Source organism: Schistocerca americana, unplaced genomic scaffold (assembly GCF_021461395.2).
Source record: "Schistocerca americana isolate TAMUIC-IGC-003095 unplaced genomic scaffold, iqSchAmer2.1 HiC_scaffold_720, whole genome shotgun sequence".
NCBI classification, from domain to species: domain Eukaryota; kingdom Metazoa; phylum Arthropoda; class Insecta; order Orthoptera; family Acrididae; genus Schistocerca; species Schistocerca americana.
The window spans coordinates 5,001-12,500 of NW_025726479.1; the positions used below are offsets into that span (position 1 = coordinate 5,001).

At 54.2% G+C, this 7,500-nt stretch overlaps 2 non-coding genes and 1 pseudogene across 2 annotated transcripts; all 3 read left to right on the forward strand.

The window, feature by feature from the left end:
- Positions 1-4,560: 4,560 nt before the first annotated feature.
- Positions 4,561-6,470, forward strand: LOC124589678. Its single transcript, XR_006976175.1, has one exon. It is a non-coding gene; the product is annotated as a small subunit ribosomal RNA (ribosomal RNA).
- A 351-nt stretch (positions 6,471-6,821) lies between these two features.
- Positions 6,822-6,976, forward strand: LOC124589666. The gene has a single exon (XR_006976166.1). It is a non-coding gene; the product is annotated as a 5.8S ribosomal RNA (ribosomal RNA).
- Positions 6,977-7,164: 188 nt separating this feature from the next.
- The window catches only part of LOC124589673, a 7,957-nt pseudogene continuing 7,621 nt past the window's right edge, over positions 7,165-7,500 (forward strand).

Consider the following 7,500-nt stretch of genomic DNA (forward strand, 5'->3'; position numbering starts at 1 on the left):
AGCGCCTCTGCCGCACGAAGTCGTGGACCGGCAATCACTCCACCTGCACCCGTTCGTGCCCCACCCCAACCGCCCAACTCGCAACTCCAGCGGATGAACGGCGGACTTTGCTCGCACTCGCAATGTGCAATCCACCCCTATAACGTGCGTTTCATGAAGAGTTATGTCCAATATGCGACATTCCCGCTGTCCATATACATGAGCTGCGAGCTGTACCACGTACGAGCTACAGACGCGATCGCGTTGCTCGCTGTACGAATGCAGATGCTCAGCGGCAGCTAGGAGGCGCTCCATCCATGTCGGTACCGGTGAGCGTTGCACTCGCAGTCGCAAAAACGTACGGCAAGTATATTACTCGGAAGAGTCAATGACAGTCCAAGCCCCCCTGCGTGGGAAGAGTCTTCCTAGGCCATGACCCACCGGAAGGGCGCAGCGTCCCCCACCCCAGACATGTGACGTCAGACTATCGGTATTGACGACTAGACTGATTCCTTATAATCATTTGCCATACACCGGTGGAAGCTGCCGAGACGAGTAACTACATAGCGGGCTCGCCGTGTCACTAATGTACAGAGATACAATAGTTTCGACTGGAACCGGATTAAACGTATACACGGCGCTGATTAGTAATAGATAGAGCCATCAGAATACAGATAATGTATAGACCTGTCCGTATACATGCTGAAAGACTCTGCTCACAATCACACGTCAGCCAGACACTCTTATCACGCACTACTCTCTGCCTGTAACAGGCACACAGACAATATGTAAGCACCAGCATGGAACAACACCCAGTGCATCCTCTCTGCCACATTAGACAATCCACACTATCATAACCAGACCGGGAGGTCCACTCGGAAAACAGAATATCCCACCCTTCCGACAACCACCATTGCTCAGCTAAGCCACCAACACCCACACATGTCCCAGACAGGGGTGCACCCAACATCACAATACTGCCTCCTGTCACACCACACAAACAATGGCAGGAATGAAAGACACAGGTCTGCCACAAGCATGGAATCAGAGCGCCGCCTGTTATGAGCCAAAGGTGCACCCTGACGTGGCAAATCAGATGATGCCGCAGTCATTTACTTACGATAATCACAATCAACAAACCGGGCCCCCCCCCCCCCAAGTGCCTTAACCTAACCCGTATTGTACCTTAACCTAACCCGTATTGTACCTTAACCTAACCCGTATTGTACCTTAACCTAACCCGTATTGTACCTTAACCTAACCCGTATTGTACCTTAACCTAACCCGTATTGTACCTTAACCTAACCCATATTGTACCTTAACCTAACCCATATTGTACCTTAACCTAACCCATATTGTACCTTAACCTAACCCATATTGTACCTTAAGCCTAACCCATATTGTACCTTAACCTAACCCATATTGTACCTTAACCTAACCCATATTGTACCTTAACCTAACCCATATTGTACCTTAACCTAACCCATATTGTACCTTAACCTAACCCATATTGTACCTTAACCTAACCCATGTTGCGCCTTAACCTAACCCATGTTGCGCCTTAACCTAACCCATGTTGCGCCTTAACCTAACCCATGTTGCGCCTTAACCTAACCCATGTTGCGCCTTAACCTAACCCATGTTGCGCCCTTAACCTAACCCATGTTGCGCCTTAACCTAACCCATGTTGCGCCTTAACCTAACCCATGTTGCGCCTTAACCTAACCCATGTTGCGCCTTAACCTAACCCATGTTGCGCCTTAACCTAACCCATGTTGCGCCTTAACCTAACCCATGTTGCGCCTTAACCTAACCTATGTTGCGCCTTAACCTAACCTATGTTGCGCCTTAACCTAACCTATGTTGCGCCTTAACCTAACCTATGTTGCGCCTTAACCTAACCTATGTTGCGCCTTAACCTAACCTATGTTGCGCCTTAACCTAACCTATGTTGCGCCGTAACCTAACCTATGTTGCGCCGTAACCTAACCTATGTTGCGCCATAACCTAACCTATGTTGCGCCTTAACCTAACCTATGTTGCGCCTTAACCTAACCTATGTTGCGCCTTAACCTAACCTATGTTGCGCCGTAACCTAACCTATGTTGCGCCTTAACCTAACCTATGTTGCGCCTTAACCTAACCTATGTTGCGCCTTAACCTAACCTATGTTGCGCCTTAACCTAACCTATGTTGCGCCTTAACCTAACCTATGTTGCGCCTTAACCTAACCTATGTTGCGCCTTAACCTAACCTATGTTGCGCCTTAACCTAACCTATGTTGCGCCTTAACCTAACCTATGTTGCGCCGTAACCTAACCTATGTTGCGCCTTAACCTAACCTATGTTGCGCCTTAACCTAACCTATGTTGCGCCGTAACCTAACCTATGTTGCGCCTTAACCTAACCTATGTTGCGCCTTAACCTAACCTATGTTGCGCCTTAACCTAACCTATGTTGCGCCTTAACCTAACCTATGTTGCGCCTTAACCCAACACACGTTGGGCCTTAACCCAACACACGTTGGGCCTTAACCCAACACACGTTGGGCCTTAACCCAACACACGTTGGGCCTTAACCCAACACACGTTGGGCCTTAACCCAACACACGTTGGGCCTTAACCCAACACACGTTGGGCCTTAACCCAACACACGTTGGGCCTTAACCCAACACACGTTGGGCCTTAACCCAACACACGTTGGGCCTTAACCCAACACACGTTGGGCCTTAACCCAACACACGTTGGGCCTTAACCCAACACACGTTGGGCCTTAACCCAACACACGTTGGGCCTTAACCCAACACACGTTGGGCCTTAACCCAACACACGTTGGGCCTTAACCCAACACACGTTGGGCCTTAACCCAACACACGTTGGGCCTTAACCTGCTCTGTAATTGTCATACGACGCGTTAAATTAGTGTAGTGTTGCCTAACTGCAACCCCCGCAATATAGTTTGCTACTCGCACTGCCCGGTCCCCAGAGTATCGCTTCATGTTAAACACCTTGCAGCTATACACTGTAATGCGGATGGCGGCAGGACGTACATGCTCAATGCCCTTCGCAGTTGTTCATTGGCATTCGCATGGCGAAGCACAGCCTACGTTGTGGTACGGCTTGTGGCAACTGTCCGCTGATGTTGTACGTCCAAATCACACACTGTACCGCACATTGGTCCTCATGTACTGAATGATACATCGTGGTACATGTGTGACCGTACCACGACTGCGCCAACAACGGCGAACCATACGGTCCAAATATTGTGCACTCAGCTACGTGTCGTCTCCCTATAAGAGCTGGATTGCAGTATGGTATGCCGTGGATGGCGATCAGCATGAGCCGTCTGTTGATGTAGTGGCGCGTGTTGTCAGACGTAGTCGTCTCTTCTCACACACCGTGATAGCATGGTGCACTGCGTTCCACATCTGCGACATGCGACAGAGGCCGGTTGACAGTCGTTCGCGCAATGGACATCGCATACGTACGGGGGCCACCTTCCACGTGTTCGCGAAGCGTGCACATGTTGTTGCGTGTATGTGGGCAGACATAGTGTGTCGTGACACCTGACACAGGCATGCAACAATCGTTGAATTTGCAAATGGCGATGGACGTCTACGTTTGCTGGTGACGTTACGCAAATGAAGAACTGGTAAACCGTTGTGGTGCGGTTGTTCTCGCTAGAGGTGAATCAGTGATGGCGACGATCGGTTGAGCTACCAACCGGTTGTTTCAGCGATACCCACCATGCCCACGAACGTGAATGGCATGTGGGTGTGAAGCGATACGCGGCGGTGGCTGGGTGGGACCGTCCCCGGCCGGTGAGGGGGGGCCTTCCGGCGTGCTGGCCGCGCGGTGCGTGGGCGCACGCGCTACAGCCGGCTGGTGGGGGCGGCCAGTGGCAGGCGCGCCGGCCGACGGAGGCGGCAGGCGGCGCAGCTGCGCGCCGGCGCACCCTGCACGCGGCGCCGTGCGGCCAAAGTAGGTCCTCGCGGGCCCGGTGCGAAGCGCGGTGGACATCTGCAGTGTGCTGGTCCGATTGAGGACTGTGTGCGCTGAGGATGCGCCGCCGCCCGGCGCTCGGCGCCGCGACGCCGTCTGCTGCTCGGTCGCCTCTGCGGTTCTCGCAGGTGGATTGTATCGCAGCTGTGCGGACGTGTTGGCGCGTGCGCTGTGCTGGGAGAGTTCGCTTCGGCACCCAAGTGGGGCTTTTGTCCTTCTGTGGCGCTGGCGTTGGAGCTGCCGGCCACCGTAGGTGGCGCGTGTTGTCTCCCGCCGGCAATGCCACGACAGCACGCTCCCGGGCCTCTGTCGGCAGCGGCAAGCTCAGTTGGGAGCACGGGTGGTCGCACCTAAAGCGTCTACTCGCCAAACTCCGGGCGATTGCGCCTCTCTCGAACCCGACCAAGTACTTAGGACGGCGCTGCGCGCCGCCGGGACCTGAGAGGGTTTCGAGGTGTATTGTGCAGGGGAGCTCAGCCTCCTCCTGTTTGCAGAATAATTGAGCGGACGCTTGCGTGTTCGCGCGGGCCCCCGGGACACACTCCCGGGCGGCCGGCTGCTCAGCTCTAGTTGACGCAGCTCCCTGGTTGATCCTGCCAGTAGTCATATGCTTGTCTCAAAGATTAAGCCATGCATGTCTCAGTACAAGCCGCATTAAGGTGAAACCGCGAATGGCTCATTAAATCAGTTATGGTTCCTTAGATCGTACCCACGTTACTTGGATAACTGTGGTAATTCTAGAGCTAATACATGCAAACAGAGTCCCGACCAGAGATGGAAGGGACGCTTTTATTAGATCAAAACCAATCGGTCGGCTCGTCCGGTCCGTTTGCCTTGGTGACTCTGAATAACTTTGGGCTGATCGCACGGTCCTCGTACCGGCGACGCATCTTTCAAATGTCTGCCTTATCAACTGTCGATGGTAGGTTCTGCGCCTACCATGGTTGTAACGGGTAACGGGGAATCAGGGTTCGATTCCGGAGAGGGAGCCTGAGAAACGGCTACCACATCCAAGGAAGGCAGCAGGCGCGCAAATTACCCACTCCCGGCACGGGGAGGTAGTGACGAAAAATAACGATACGGGACTCATCCGAGGCCCCGTAATCGGAATGAGTACACTTTAAATCCTTTAACGAGTATCTATTGGAGGGCAAGTCTGGTGCCAGCAGCCGCGGTAATTCCAGCTCCAATAGCGTATATTAAAGTTGTTGCGGTTAAAAAGCTCGTAGTTGGATTTGTGTCCCACGCTGTTGGTTCACCGCCCGTCGGTGTTTAACTGGCATGTATCGTGGGACGTCCTGCCGGTGGGGCGAGCTGAAGGCGTGCGACGCGCCTCGTGCGTGCTCGTGCGTCCCGAGGCGGACCCCGTTGCAATCCTACCAGGGTGCTCTTGAGTGAGTGTCTCGGTGGGCCGGCACGTTTACTTTGAACAAATTAGAGTGCTTAAAGCAGGCAAGCCCGCCTGAATACTGTGTGCATGGAATAATGGAATAGGACCTCGGTTCTATTTTGTTGGTTTTCGGAACCCGAGGTAATGATTAATAGGGACAGGCGGGGGCATTCGTATTGCGACGTTAGAGGTGAAATTCTTGGATCGTCGCAAGACGAACAGAAGCGAAAGCATTTGCCAAGTATGTTTTCATTAATCAAGAACGAAAGTTAGAGGTTCGAAGGCGATCAGATACCGCCCTAGTTCTAACCATAAACGATGCCAGCCAGCGATCCGCCGCAGTTCCTCCGATGACTCGGCGGGCAGCCTCCGGGAAACCAAAGCTTTTGGGTTCCGGGGGAAGTATGGTTGCAAAGCTGAAACTTAAAGGAATTGACGGAAGGGCACCACCAGGAGTGGAGCCTGCGGCTTAATTTGACTCAACACGGGAAACCTCACCAGGCCCGGACACCGGAAGGATTGACAGATTGATAGCTCTTTCTTGATTCGGTGGGTGGTGGTGCATGGCCGTTCTTAGTTGGTGGAGCGATTTGTCTGGTTAATTCCGATAACGAACGAGACTCTAGCCTGCTAACTAGTCGCGTGACATCCTTCGTGCTGTCAGCGATTACTTTTCTTCTTAGAGGGACAGGCGGCTTCTAGCCGCACGAGATTGAGCAATAACAGGTCTGTGATGCCCTTAGATGTTCTGGGCCGCACGCGCGCTACACTGAAGGAATCAGCGTGTCTTCCTAGGCCGAAAGGTCGGGGTAACCCGCTGAACCTCCTTCGTGCTAGGGATTGGGGCTTGCAATTGTTCCCCATGAACGAGGAATTCCCAGTAAGCGCGAGTCATAAGCTCGCGTTGATTACGTCCCTGCCCTTTGTACACACCGCCCGTCGCTACTACCGATTGAATGATTTAGTGAGGTCTTCGGACTGGTACGCGGCATTGACTCTGTCGTTGCCGATGCTACCGGAAAGATGACCAAACTTGATCATTTAGAGGAAGTAAAAGTCGTAACAAGGTTTCCGTAGGTGAACCTGCGGAAGGATCATTACCGACTAGACTGCATGTCTTTCGATGTGCGTGTCGTGTCGCGCAACACGCTACCTGTACGGCTCGCAGTAGCCGTGCGCCGCGTGCGGAACCACGCGTGCTTCTCAAAACTAACGCCAATGTTGTGTGGTACGAGCGCTGAAGCGCTGGAGCGGCTGGCCTGCGGCACCTGGCGCCTGGCGCCGGTTTTGAATGACTTTCGCCCGACTGCCTGTCCGCTCCGGTGTGGAGCCGTACGACGCCCATCGGCCGTGAGGCCGTTGGACACAGAACGCTTGAACAGGGGCCGCCACACGCCTACGTCCCGCCTATGCAACTGTCTTGAAAGAGACAGTGTAAACTAAGAAAAGATCACCCAGGACGGTGGATCACTCGGCTCGTGGGTCGATGAAGAACGCAGCAAATTGCGCGTCGACATGTGAACTGCAGGACACATGAACATCGACGTTTCGAACGCACATTGCGGTCCATGGATTCCGTTCCCGGGCCACGTCTGGCTGAGGGTCGGCTACGTATACTGAAGCGCGCGGCGTTTGCCCCGCTTCGCAGACCTGGGAGCGTCGCGGCCGCCTGTGGGGCCGGCCGCGCCTCCTTAAACGTGCGATGCGCGCCCGTCGCCTGGCGGTTCGCATACCGGTACTTACTCGGTAGCGTGCACAGCCGGCTGGCGGTGTGGCGTGCGACACCTCGTACAACGACCTCAGAGCAGGCGAGACTACCCGCTGAATTTAAGCATATTACTAAGCGGAGGAAAAGAAACTAACAAGGATTCCCCCAGTAGCGGCGAGCGAACAGGGAAGAGTCCAGCACCGAACCCCGCAGGCTGCCGCCTGTCGTGGCATGTGGTGTTTGGGAGGGTCCACTACCCCGACGCCTCGCGCCGAGCCCAAGTCCAACTTGAATGAGGCCACGGCCCGTAGAGGGTGCCAGGCCCGTAGCGGCCGGTGCGAGCGTCGGCGGGACCTCTCCTTCGAGTCGGGTTGCTTGAGAGTGCAGCTCCAAGTGGGTGGTAAACTCCATCTGAGACTAAA